Raw genomic sequence first — 14,881 nt, forward strand, 5'->3', positions numbered from 1 at the left:
AATCCAGCCAAAGCAATTTCCCACATTCTAAAATATCAACTAAAGATTAAATTTGGCTCCTTGAACCATTAAGAGTTAAGGTAGCAGCTAACAGAAAAAAATAAATTAGTTTCTTGTGATACATCAGAAAAAATGCACTAGTTAAAATATACAAACGAGTAAGTATTTAAAAAGAGATATCACGTATCTAAACATGGTAATTGTTAGTGAAGGTTCAAGAAACTGATCCAAAGGCTTTGAAAACAATGATTCAGAACACATCTGAAATGACATTTCACTACTGGTTACCTGCCATGTTTAATTCGTTACGCACCTTCGCTTGCAACCAGACAACTGTAATGAGAGGGGATAGGGAAGGAATTGGAATGTAAGGAAGGTTTGGGAAAGAAATGAGGAATGCAAGTAAGCCAGGAGGTCAGCCCCAAGATGTTGGCTATGAGCAAAGATTCAGAGAAGTTTGAGGCCCCACAAAGGAAGAGCCAGAGCACCACTTCAGGAGAGTATTCAGATGGTGTGTGTCCAAAACCAAAGACTAAGAAGTCTGAGCAGCCAGCCAAGTCCAAAGCACGTGAGGGACACTCCATATCAAGAGCCGAAGACCCACTGGGCAACAAATGTGGGCAAGGCAGTGGAGGCCAAAGACCCTCTTCTCCCTTCTGGGATCAATGTGGCCAGTGGCAAGTGGAAAGCGAGATGGCTAGCCGAATGGGACGACCCCACTGAGTAGAAGCTCCTTATTTCCATAGAACTGTTGAGAAAGAAGTTCAGATGGATGGAAATTTGTGCTGCAGCAGGGCTTGGAGTCATGGCTGCTGTCAGCAGGCTGGGAGTCATGAAAGCCCCAGCAGTCCTGGCTTGGTTACTTCTCCTTTATACTTACATGTATGTTACTCAGCTTTGTTTGGGTATTTTCCCACGTCATTATAGACTCTCATCTGCCATCATCAGGCTTCTGTATTGTGTTCGTCTGTGAGTCAGACTGAAACAACTGTAAAAGTCTGACTCACAGACGAACACAATACAGAAGCCTGATGATGGCAGATGAGATTCTGCCAAACGTTGCTACAACTTTAAAAGCACAACTACTATGACGTGGGAAAATACCAGAACAAAGCTGAATAATATATATATATATATATATATATATATATATATATATATATATATATATATATATATATATATATATAAATAATTTCTCTCTCTTTGTACTATATTTATATTTATATTTATATTTATATTTATATATATTTATATATATATATATATATATATATATATATATATATATATATATATATATATATATATATATATATATTCTTTTATTACATCGTAAAACATCATGGTATCAACAGCGTTCTTGGCATCTGTACAGATTTTTGGTTTAAATATCATAATACATTATATTACATTTGTCTAATATTAAATAATAGCTTTAACTATGATTATTATTCTTATATCTTTATATAATTTACAAACTTTTGTTTTACTTTCTTAAGGATTATTTCAGCTAGGCTTTTTGTCTTACTTTTTAGTTCTGTTTGTTAACCATTTCTACCAATTGTTCCAGATTAAAAAGAATTCAGAGTCATCTTTTTCTTTCAGTTTCATTGTTAACATGTTCATCTCAGAACTTTCCGTTACCTTATTATTATTTCTTCATTAGGAGTATTTGGGGGTTTTCATACCTCCACAAAGGCTATTCTGGCGGCTGTTGTAATGTGTAAGAATAAGTATTTTACTTCTTTCGGTAATCTATCTTTGATGATTCCTAAGAGGAAGGTTTCTGGTCTGAGCTCAATCTGATACCCAGTAATCTCTTGTAACCAATTTTTGATTTGGATCCAGTATGTCCTGGTCTCGGAGCATAACCACCACGTGATAAAATATACTGTCAACTTTTTTACATTTCCAACATTTGGGACTCATGTTGGGATAAATTTTTGCCAATGTCGTTGGAGCTAAATCCCATCTATAAAACATTTTGTACCTATTTTCTTTGTATGCTGCGGATACCGTTAACTTACAATTTACGTTCCATATTTTCTCCCATTCCTCTAATTCTATAGTGTATCCAAAATTCTGTGCCCATGCAATCATTGTGCCGTTGACTGTTTCCTCTTCTATTTTGAAATCTAATAAATATTTGTATATTTTAGTTATAAGTTTTTGTTCCTGTCCCATTAATATTTTATCTAATTGGTTCTGCCCTTTGTCAAAGCCAAAATCTTTTAAATCTTTTTTATATTTATTCTGAATTTGCAAATATGGCCACCAATCAATTATAATTCCATTTTTCTTTAGTTCTTGATTTGATTTTAATTTCCCTTGACTATCTAATAGTTCTTCATAGCTTACCATTTTCCTTAGGTTTAATCTATTTGGATGGATTATGGCTTCCATGGTTGACAGCCATCGTGGGATTTCCATATAGTGCTTGCCTTTGATTTTTTTTCCAGATTGTGATCAATGAGTCTCTTATTAAATGTTGATTAAAATAGGTATGTACATTACTTTTGTTTTCCCACAAAAATGCATGCCAACCTATCAGGTCATGTCCTTCTAATGTTAACATTCTCTTGTCTCTTAATTTAACCCAATCCTTGATCCAACTCAACACCGCTGCCTGATAACAGAGCTCCCATTCTTGTAATCCAAGACTGCCTCTGCTCCTATTATCTTGTAATAGTTTCATTTTAATACGTGGCCTCTTGCCCAACCAGACAAACTTGGATGTCATTTTATTTAGTTCTATAAAGAAAGATTTCCCTAATTTAATTGGGATCATTTGGAATAGATATATTAGTTTTGGTAAAGTATTCATTTTCAGCATTGCTATTCTTCCTCATATAGACAGTTTCAATTTGGCCCATAATTCCAATTCTTTTCTAATTTGCTTAATCAGTTTAACATAATTGTCCTCTTTTAGTGATGCACATCTGGGTGATAGCCAAATTCCTATTTTACTATTTTTGCTATTTGCAGTCCCATTATGTTTTCTAATTCTACTTTCTGTTTTGTTATACAGTTTTTGACTATCATCTTAGTTTTATTTTTATTCATTTTGAATCCTGCCACTTCCCCAAAATTTTCTATTTGTTGCAACAATATTGGTCTCGAATTCATTGGATCTTCCACTATAAATACCAAATCATCGGCAAATGCCTGAACTTTATATTCCTCATTTCTAATTTTAATTCCGTGAATCTCTGGGTTTTGTCTGGTTGTAGCTAAGCAACACTTCTAAAGACAAGATAAATAGCAGAGAAGATAATCGACACCCTTGTCTCACTCCTTTTGCAATTTCAAAATCTTCAGTGCAATCTCCATTTAGTAATACACTTGCTTTTTGATTTAAGTATATTTCTTGTAATGTTTTTTTATATTGGTGCCAAAATTCAACGTTTTAATTTGATATAATATGAATTTCCAATTGAGATTATCGAATATTTTTTGCGCATCTAGGAAGATTAAGGCTGCCTGTTTTTCTGGGTGAGCTTCGTAGTATTCAATCAATTTTAGTACTGTTCTAATACTGTTTTTGATTTGTCTGTTTGGCAGGAAACCATTCTGGTCTGTATGTATAAGTTCACTCAGAACTGGTTTCATTCTTTCTGCCAATATTGTCATGAATATCTTATAATCCATATTTAGCAACGAGATTGGCCTATAGTTCACAATTAGTTGTTGATTGGTGCCATCTTTTGCCTCGGACCAGGACTTCGGAAGTCTAGCTTGCATTAATGCCTCATTATATAGTTCCAGTAATATTGGTTCGAATATTTCAGATAAATTTTTATATAATTCGCCTGGTAGACCATCCGGACCTGGTGTTTTATTATTATTTTTGTTTTTGTATCACCTTTTGTAGCTCTGTTAGTGTTATTTCTTTGTTAAGTATTTCTCTGTTTTCTTCTGAGATTGGGCTCGGACCGTTTCCCTCCAAGTAGTATCTAATGTTTTCTTCCATAACTTCTTCTTGCTTATAAAGCTTGCCAAAATACCTTTGCGCAATTCTCTTTTTCTCCTCCATCTGATAATACACTGTCCCTTCCTCATCCTTAAGTTGCTGAATTAATCCTCTTTCTCTATTTTTAATTTATGAGACAACCACCTTCCCAGTTTATTTGCTGATTCAAAGAAATTATGTTTAAGAGTTTTTAAGTTGCGTGCATTTTCCTCAATATCTATCAAATTTAATTCATGTCTAATCATCCCTATTTCTTTCTTAGCTTCCATATTTTTTGGGTCTTTTTGGAGCTCATATTCAAATTTTTTAATCCTTTCTTGTAATTCATTCTGTTTCTTCCGTTTTTCTTTATTTTTCTTAGCTATATAGGCTATTGATATGTCTCTCACGAAGGCTTTTGTGGTGTCCCATAAATTTTGTAAACTGTTGTTTTAAATTAACCTTAAATAATATTTCTAACTCATTTTTAATTCTTTGAATATATTCTTTTTCTTATGTTATTTGTGGAATTAATATCCATCTCCTTTTCCTTTTATTATGTCCTTTCCATGTAATTTTAACCGGGCTATGATCGGTCCATATATTGGGCATTATTTCTACTTCACTAATGTCTTTCTCAATTGCCCCATTGACCCATACCATATCAATTCTGGACCATGATTTTTGTGGACTAGAATAAAATGTGAATTTCTTCTCATTTGGATTCCTCTTCCTCCGTATGTCTTCCAAATTGGTCTCTTGTGTTAAATTGGAAAAAGTTTTTGGTAGAATTCTCTTTTTTTTCTTACTAGTCTCTTCCATACTAATATAGTCTTTTTTAACATCAACAATGGCATTAAAGTTCCTATCAAGCAAATATTTTCTACACCTACACTAATTATTTTATCGTATAGTCTCTTATAAAACTTCTGTTTATCGTTAGGGGCATATATCCCCACCAATAGTAATTGTTTTTGATGTAAATTAATTTGTATCATTAAAATTCTGCCTTGTACATCTGCATATATTTTTTTGCATTTATCCCTTTTTTTTACATAAATTGCTGCCACCCTTTTCTTTTGATCTGCCAATGCTGTAAATAATACACCCAACTTGGGATATTCTAAGTATTTGTTGTGTTGTTTTTGGATATGTACCTCCTTGCAGGCATATAATGTCGACGTTTTGTTTAGTTAGTTTACTTAATATTTGTTTCCTCTTAATCTGGGAGTTGATGTTTATTGAGAGTAGTTTAATCTCTTCTTCCATTGTTGATTCTGAGTCTACCTAAATCTTCTGTTGGTTCTTGCTTCTCTTTAGGGTCTTACTCTTCGTCCTTCTCTCCTTGGGTATACTCTCTTTTCTTTGCCTCTCTCTTCTTGATCCATTTCCTGTATTCCCTGTTGTTGGTCTTCTTGTTAGTCCTCCTGACTCTTGCTTTCTGACTCTTCTTTGCTGCTCCCTTTTTCCTCTATTTGTATCAACTGACCATAAAATTCTTGCGCCTTTTCTTCTCTTATTCGTCAGCTGGCAGCACCAGTGGCTGTGGCCCTAGCACAGTTGGCAGCCACAATGGACTTTGCCACTCCTCTTCCTCCATTACAACTGGTGGCACCAGTGGCTGTCCACAGTTGGAGCCACAGCACAGTAGTAGCCAGTATTCCGCCCCAGGAGTTCATTCTAGTGTGGGAGGACTGTCAGCCACGCCATCCCCCGGTGGTCTGTTTCAATGGGTGCCCAAAGTACCTAGCCCATTTCCTGGCTCAAGCCTGGTGCCACATAGAGCCTTATGGAGTAATGTACTCAAGAGAATGCAGCCCTGGTCCATGTCATCATGGTCAACCTGGAAGAGAGCACTTCAGAATGGCTGGTGTTGCTACATGATAATGCCAAGAGCCGGACAACCTCAATGCCTTCATGCAAGCCCCGTGAGAGCGAGTTGAAAGTCATTGCGGTCTGCCACATGGAAGCAGGGGAAGTAATCAGTAACAGAGTATATTCAAGATTGCCACTGCCTGGCCAGCCACTTAGGAGACTGGGCCTGAACGCTTGCTGGTCTACCATTTCCAAAAAAGACAGAATAAGGAACTGTATCAGAATTGCCTATCCAAGGTACAACATGAGAGCGTGATATCTGTGGCCACTGAGATAGAAATCAATGTCATGGAGTTCCATGAGCACAATGGGCAAGAGAGTTGGTCCTGCCACCCTGCAGAGAAGCGAGCATCTTTTAGAAGGGGAAGAGGGTGTGCTCCTCCAGCCAGAGGAGGGACACCTTGCCAAACCTTGGTGGCTGTTTTGCTGTGGGAAGGAGGGTCACCAAACTGCTAAGTGTCTCGCACCATGACTACCTCCAAACCAACCAAAGAAAAAGACTCCACCAGTGAGAAAATTCATGCAGGGCAACAAGTCGTAGAGTTCTCACCTCCATCAAGCAAGGGAGAGAGAACCCCAACCCTTGCCAAGATGGGACTATCTCCCAAACAAGTCAAATGGACCCAATACTTCAATCTCCTAACCTGGAGGCAATTCTTAGAAGGCAGTAAGTTTCCTTTCGAGGTGTGGGCAGACTACAAGAACTTAGAAGCACAGAAGTCTCCCCGAAAGTTATCTCCCAAACAAATCCAATGGACCCAATACATCAATCTCCTAACCTGGAGGCAATTCTTAGAAGGCAGTAAGCTTCCTTTCGAGGTGTGGGCAGACTACAAGAACTTAGAAGCACAGAAGTCTCCCCGAAAGTTATCTCCCAAACATGTCCAATGGGCCCAATACTTCAATTGCTTCAACTTCACTTTCTGTTATCTACTGGGAGAGCGAAAGTTTTTTGCAGACGTCCTCTCACAAATGCCAGTTACAACAGTGCTTGAAAGAAAGTCATTAATTCTATCATTCCCTCCAAACAAGTAGCAACACCAGCCCTCACGAGACAGGAGGAAGCATTGTCATCACAGCTGACCAAGGACCTAACGTGACCCATAAAAGCAGCCTTGGCCAGAGATGGGTGGTTCCAACAACACAAAGATGAGTTGTCCTTAAGGAACAGCCCAACATGGATGGGGAGCAAACTACATATCCCATTAAGCCAGAGGACCTTAGTATTGCAGCAGAACCATGATGTGAAAGTGGCAGGGCATTTTGGATTTGTGAAAACCCTTTACCTCATAAAGAGGCAATTTTGGTGGCTGCGGATGAAGAAGGACAGAGAAGCCTATCTAGCCAGTTGTTGTTGTCAGAGCGTTTGCAGTGTGACTACTATTGTGAGGCAACCCAGGAGCAAAACACAGCACACAGAGACTTAGACATTTAACAGTGGTTTATATACAACAGTTATATACAGAAATATATGTGGTAGGCAAATATCTGACAAGCAATCAATCCTCTTAACTCTACACAGAGAACTCTGCAATGAATGCAGGACACAAAGAGAGAGAACCACACCCTCTAATGGCAGCCTTTATAGACACCTCTAAAAAGGAAAAAAAACTTATGTAGACGCATACATAGTCTTAAAAAGGCAATACCAATGTTGATTCATCCTCATTGCATCAGCCTTACAGCAACTGGTCAGCTCTTAAATCTCAATACCTTAACATGTGTGCTTTGGCTAAGAGGCTTCCTGGCAAGCCTCTGGGACTATTGAGACTGTAGCCAGCCCCATGGCTCCCTGGAGGGAGATATCTATAGACTTTATTGTGGAGTTGCTGGAGAGTGCTGGGAAAACTGTGATTTGGGTCATTATGGACTTATTCTCCAAGCAAGGGCATTTTGTGGTGTGCCCAGGATCCTTTCTGCTTGGTCCCTCGCTAAACTTTTCGTACAGCTCGTGTACCGGCTAAATGGAGTTCCAAAATGCATAATTTCAGATTGGGAGGTGCAATTTAATCAAAGTTTTGGTGTGAGTTCCTGAGCATGTTAGGCTCCTTTCAGGATCTTAGTTCCACCCATTATCCTCAAACAAATGGAGCTTGTGAACATACAAATTAAGTCTTGGAGCAGTACCTTTGATGCTATGTAAACTACCAAAAAGACAATTGGTCTTAATTTCTATCCTTCACCAAGGTGGCATACAATAACTCTGTACACAGCAGCACGGAGTTTACCACCTTTCAAGTGGCCAACCTGAGCAAAATTTGTGCCTATGCCAGAGCTCCCTCAAGAGACACCTTCATGAACTTTGTTGGCTGAGTGGCTAAGTATTTGGAAAGCCATCTGGCCCGTAGAGGATGCAAAGCATTCAAAACAGCAAGGGAGGTACAGAAAGGCAGTCTGTCATGAAGACAGAAGAATGAATTTAGAATAGGGGATGAGGTGTACCTGTCCATTAAGTTCCTACAGTTGGGGAAGCCCCGCAAGAAGCAGATTGTGAATATGGTGACAATGGAATGGGAATTGCCAAAAACCCTCAGGCACATTCATCCAGTGCTTCACTGCAATTTAAGCCAGGGGCCGCCAACCTTTTGGACCTCAGGGACCACCAAACTCATACTTTTAAATCCGGGGGACCACTAATATGAATTTTTTAAAAAGATAATATATTTAATATAATTTTTTTTTTATTTAAATATAAATGATTAATATATATATATATATATATATATATATATATATATATATATATATATATATATATATATATATATATATATAAATATATATAAATATAATTTTCTTAAGTTTTGCGGTACTTACATATGTATGGTATTCAGCTTTGTTCGGGTATTTCATCCCAGATGAACACTATACAGAAGCCTGATGATGGCAGATGAGATTCTGCCGAAACGTTGCTACAACTTTAAAAGCACAACTACAATGACGTGGGAAAATACCCGAACAAAGCTGAATACCATATACATACATACACACACACACATATATATATATATATATGTTTTCAGCTTTGTTCGGGTATTTTCCCACGTCATTGTAGTTGTCTTGATTGGCTGGCAACATTGTGTTTCCTGTATTGGAAGCTTTTAGTGCGGCTTGGCTCCGAGTAAATGGACAGCTATCATTTATTAGGAAGATAGGTTTCGTCTGGGTGCCTGGTTGGGGTGTGTTTGAGCTGGAGGTATCGGGGGGGGGGTCTGTTTGTGCCCAGGTGTTTGCCTGGCTTGTGGTGTGGAGATTTTTTTGTTTGTGGGTGCAGGCTTCCAAATAATTGGCAGTCTGGTGGAATCATCTCTTCTATTCATGCTCTATTCAAGACAAAACAAAAAAGCCACAAAACAGACAGAAGATATTAGAAACACCAATCAAGCAGAACACAGCAAACTCCCAGACCAATAAACACAGACCAAGACTCCCAACCAATCAGGATGAAGAAAAAACCATTATGGCACAGCAGTAGGCTAGCCCCAAATTTAAAACTGAAACGGCTATGAAAGTCTGACTCACAGATGAACACAATACAGAAGCCTGATGATGGCAGATGAGATTCTGCCGAAATGTTGCTACAACTTTAAAAGCACAACTATAATTATGTGGGCAAATACCTGAACAAAGCTGAATATCATACATATAAGTACCCGCAAAAACTTAAGAAACAAATATATATATATATGGTATGGTATCTTCTATTGGTCTGTCCAATGTATGTGGCAGGGCATGATGCACAGGGGACTTCATATATGCCTTGGTTTTCCAGGTCAATTTTATCTTTGGGGTTTCTTGGGATGGCTGCTATTTTTCTGTCTGTTTTGGAGGCAGTCTTGATGTGATGCCTGTGTAGTATCTTACTGATTTTGTCTGTAGTACCTCTTATGTAGGGCAGGACAGCTGTTCCATAGGTGTGTTCATCTTCTAGGTCTCCATTATGTCTCAGTGTGTTTTTGTGGATCAAGCCAGTGATTTTGCTTTTGTGGAAGCCGTTGGCTGTCAGTACTTTAGTCAGGGTGCATAGTTCAGTCTTTATGTGTGTCTTGTCTGCCAGGCGTTTGGTTCTGGCGATTAGTGTTTTGGCCACGGAATTTATCTGTGCTGGGAGGTGGTGGGATTGGGCATTGAGGTAGCAGTTGGTGTGTGTTTTCTTCTGGTATATGGTGTGTCCTAGTGTGCAAGTCTGTGAAAGTCTGACTCACAGACGAACACAATACAGAAGCCTGATGACTGCAGATGAGATTTTGCCAAAACGCTGCTACAACTTTAAAAGCACAACTATAATGACGTGGGAAAATACCTGAACAAAGCTGAATACCATACATGTAAGTACCCGCGAAAACTTAAGAAAACAAACATATCTATATCTATATCTATATATGCTTATTTAATTATAACAAAGATATATATATGTAACAAGAAAAGCAGAGCCCCCCCCAAATCTGGTCTTCTGTCATTTCATATCTCCCCCAAGTCAGAGGAAACCTCTCCCTCCGGTCTTTAACACCTGGCTTGCTTCTCCATTACTGTGACCTCCTCCTCCTCCAGCACCTCCTTCTCCAGGAAGGGCGATTACGAACTAACCGAGCGGCTACACTGATACCCCAGCTGCTCTCTTTCCCATGGTAAGACTTGGTGTGTGGAGAAACGAGCTGGCAGCTGCTACTCGGTGGTCCCGTGGGTGAGGTGAAGTCATCCCAGTCCCAGTTAAGATATACCAGCCACAAACCCAGAGTCCAAGCCGAGAGGGGTCACTTCCCCGGCGGGCGCAGGCGCAGGCATGCATGGTTCAGCACAGAGGGCAACCTCCACCCTGGGCTGATGAACCATGTTCTTAAAACCAGATGGCTTTCGGGAAGGTGGGGCAACAGGGGTGATACTGGTGGCGGATGGACTCATACGCGCGGGAGATCATGACATAGGCCTGGCCTGCGAAGGGGTGGGGGTGAGGGGAAAGGATCCTCTGAATTGGTGTTACCTCCTGCCTCTGCGCATCGAAGAAGCTGAGCAGCTGCCAGTGATGCCCTCAAGGTAAGATGTTGCAAGGAGGAGACTCGTCCCAGAAGCTTCTCTTCCTCCTCGCCAAAAGCACTCATGCGCAAAGCGCTCACCACCCCTCTGGTCCCCGACAAGCCTCCTTCTTCCCTCTGAGTGTGTGAGCACTTCTGGCAAGGAGGAAGAGAAGCTCCTGAGGGCAGGGGCATTGGAGATCGTGGCATCGAAGCTCTTCCCGGGTGTTTCCTGGCCTGAGAGGAGAAGGCGCAATCTCTTGCGCCTCCCTGGAGTTTCTCTTTCTCCTCACCAGAAGCGCTCACATGTAAAGTGCTCACTGCCCCTCTGGCCCCCGACAAACTGCCTCCTTCCCGCTGAGTGTGTGAGCACTTCTAGTGAGGAGGAAGAGGCGGTCGAGCCTCCCCTCGCAACATCTCACCTGAGGGCAGCTGCTTCCTGCGGCTCAGGAGGTCCATGCTCTTCCCGCTGCTGTTCAGCCTCCTCAATGCGCTGTGGCAGGAGGCAACAGCCACGACACGGGAGACTGCAGGATTGCCCCACCTCCCCGCCTCAGTATCGTATCCTGCAGCCCACCAAAATTTTCTCACGGCTCACCAGTGGCCCCGGCCCACTGGTTGGTGACAGCTGGTTTAAGCCCTTCTTCAGTTCACCGCTGAGGCCAGCCGTTAAGCTGCCTTTCTCCTCCACCCCATATGCGTAGATGGAGAAAACTGTTTAGAGGTCAAGAAGATCCTTGACTCTTGGTGCTACAAGGGGAAATTGCAGTACCTAGTCTTATGGAAGAGGTTTCACTTGGCAGAAGGCAGAATAAGTGATAGCAACAAATGCCCATGCCCCTCATCAGACAAATGCCCCCTTCCACACTAGATACCAGTCCGACTCCAGTAGGTAAGCCTGTGCAGAGGGATCATGGTATAATAAATAATGTCCGTGTGTTTGTTTCCTTGTAGGATTAATCTTCCTTCTGGAGGGATAGCATGTAATGGTTGACATGCTACGCAGCTTCACTTGCAACCAGACAATTGTTAATGAGAGGGGGGATGGAAGGCCTTGGAATGTAATGGAGGTTTGGGAGGAAAATGAGGTGAAATGAGCTGAAAGCCTGAGACAAACCTAACACTACAAGGTCATTTGGCTGGGACAGTCTGAAGCAGTCAGATCATTCCCAAAACAAAGTGAATGCAAATGATTGATGGACAATGAACAAAGTTCCAATTACAAAGGAAAAGTTTATCTATGCTGTTTTCATGGGAAAATGTTAGAACTGGCTTTTCTACTTCTGTAACCACATGGAATCTTCAGTAAAGTTATACTCCTGGTAAAGAAATATCTCAGGAGTTTCTTTTGCTGTTTAACCTAGTGGGATGGTTTATATCAATTTTAAATCTGTGGTTAGATGTCATTACACTGGTTTTGATTATTTTTTTAATTTAATTTTAATTTTGCACTGCTATGAGTCCTTTAGAAATATGGCTATCAGGGTTCCGGCATCCACTCCCATTTAAATTATGAGTTTCTAGCCGCATCTCTCAGAGTTTAAAGATTTATTAGGAGTGAACATGCCAGTGCTACCTGGGTGTAGCCGACTCTGAGACACATCATTCATTTCACCCTTGACCCTGGTTTTCCCTCACCCCCGGGATGTATATTCTCCAATGGAATACATCCATAGCCAAGAGTCATCTATCATGCTCTCCAGTAATAATCTTGCACGCCACAAGTTTTGGTCGCCTAGAAATTATCTAAGGAATGCACTACTTCCCCCACACCCTTTCTGCTGGCAATTCTAAAAGACCAGAGAAATACTTTTGAGTTGACAATGGCACTACAGAAATACAGTAAGTAATATCCTACAGTTTATTTCATCAGTCTTGGTAATTTAAATATTAGCTGCTTCTTGAGAAGCATATCCAAATATACTGCACTTATATTAAATAAAATTTGCAAACTTTATGCAATGGAATGGTATGTATAGTGCACATTCTTTACACATGTATACAAAGAAAAAGACATCTTGAAAATAACTGAGCAAGAAACACATTTTTAACTTATTTATAGCTGTTGAAGTAGGTTTAAAATATGCCATCATCAAACCTGACCAAGTAGATAATTAGTGAATAATTTCAATACTAATTTCAAAGTTAAATCTGTGAAATAGCACCATGTTAGATGAATCATAATATTTTTACTGCAGTTTTTAAAATGGTTCCACTGGTATGTTTTTAAACTGGACTGTGGGAAAAAACTAGCATTAGCACAATCATAGTGACAAATAATGCAAATCAGATTTCCTTAACTGATAAATAGTATGCAATTCAATTGAGCCTTGCTTAATTTTTTTTTTTTAAATAAGCCACCTGAGCACTGAGCCTTGGCAATTACTATGACTTGGAGACACCATATATGACAGTGCTTTCTACCTAATGTACAAACTGAAGCAACTATTCCTTGCCAAACAAGCAAAGACATTAATTATACATACCTTTTTTGAGTTTTTTTTATCAACAAGTCCTGAAATCAATATACCTTTTACAGTTTTTCTATATACCTTCTATTGCTCAGGTATTTTCCAAGGTTATTTTCTAGATTTCTCACCAGATTCATTTCTCCTGAAAAGTTGGAGGGGGAAAATATCTGGAAAAGCTGTTGGGATGTTTCCTATTAATTTTGACTGATATGCCTTTCTCTTTCTGCCAAATAAAATCCAAAATCCCCTCCCACTCCCAAAGGTTTTTTTGTCCATTAAACATTCATATTTGTTCATCTCTAATGATAAATTGTGCAGTACAGTGTAAGCCTAAGAAAAAGATACAAATTCAATAATTCCAATTGCTAATTATTTTGTTAGCCGGTATTAAGCGAAATCAGGGCAGGATAGTATGTAGCATGTTCAACTAGAATGTTGGAGATCCAGGTCTAAATGCCCAATTGCTTATTATACTCTGTATATTCTTTAGCCCAGCAGTCACCAACTGGTGGGCGGCGACCCACTGGTGGGCCATGAGAAAATGTTGGTGGGCCACAGAGAAATCTCACCTCCAGAGTACCCCCACAAAGTAATTAATCCAGGCTGTGCAGAAACACACGGCTGCTCAGCCCACATGGCCCGCAGGAACCCTCCCCGCCCACTCACTCCTTACCCGGCAAACTTGTCTGCTAAGTTGCTATTTTTCCTTTTTCCGATCATCATCTGTTCTGCCGGGAGATTTAGATTAGCTAGGAAGCAGGAAATGGTTGGATTTCTTGCTTTCTAGCTAGTCTTTAGATCTTCGGCTCAGCACAGCCGAACCTCCCTTAGGACTGAAGGTTTGCTTGCAAGCAAATTCAGTGCAGACTCATGGCAAGCAAATTTGAGAGACTGAGCTAGCCGATGGCAGATAGATCACTGAATGATTCTGTGAGCAACTCAATCTGCCTGCTTTGTCTGATTTTGGATAAAAGTTGCTTTTTTTATAAAAAATTCAATATTTACATACATGGTGTGTTGTGAGTTAATTTTGTTAGTTTGCTTGCAAGCAAACTTTATGTGACAGACTGAGCTAGCCAATGGCAGATAGATAGATCTCTGAATGAATCTGTGATTCTGTGAGCAACTCAATCTGCCTTGCCTGCTTTGCCTGATTTTGGGTAAAAGTTGCTCTTTTTTATAAAAAATTCAATATTTATATAAATATTTATAATATTTACATACAAGCCATGCCCAGCCAGTCACATGACCACCAAACCACACCCACAAATTAGGCCATGCCCACAGAACCGGTTTGTGGTCCCTGGGATCTAAAATTATGAGTTTGGTGGTCCCTGAGGTCCAAAAGGTTGGCAACCCCTGCTTTAGCCAATTATCCCCTCTCTCTCTAGTGCCAAACTATTTCACCAATTTCAAATGAGAAGAAAGGAGAGGAGGAAAGGCAACTATATACAGTGAAATGAAATTTTGAGTAACAAAGATATAAATAACGTATGTTAAAAATAACACTCTTTAAAAATATGTTTTCACTACAGCATATACCCTTTTTGCTGTAAAAGACGAATTTATTT

The 14,881-nt window shown here is 39.8% G+C and overlaps 1 protein-coding gene across 6 annotated transcripts in view; it reads right to left on the reverse strand.

The window, feature by feature from the left end:
* The window catches only part of PDK3 (pyruvate dehydrogenase kinase 3), an 88,284-nt gene that overhangs the window by 32,928 nt on the left and 40,475 nt on the right, over window positions 1–14,881 (reverse strand). The gene's annotated exons all lie outside the window — the stretch shown is intronic.

The sequence above is a fragment of the Notechis scutatus genome, chromosome 5, assembly GCF_049901735.1.
Source record: "Notechis scutatus isolate UNSWTSFEM ecotype Mainland chromosome 5, rNotScu1.2, whole genome shotgun sequence".
NCBI lineage: Eukaryota > Metazoa > Chordata > Lepidosauria > Squamata > Elapidae > Notechis > Notechis scutatus.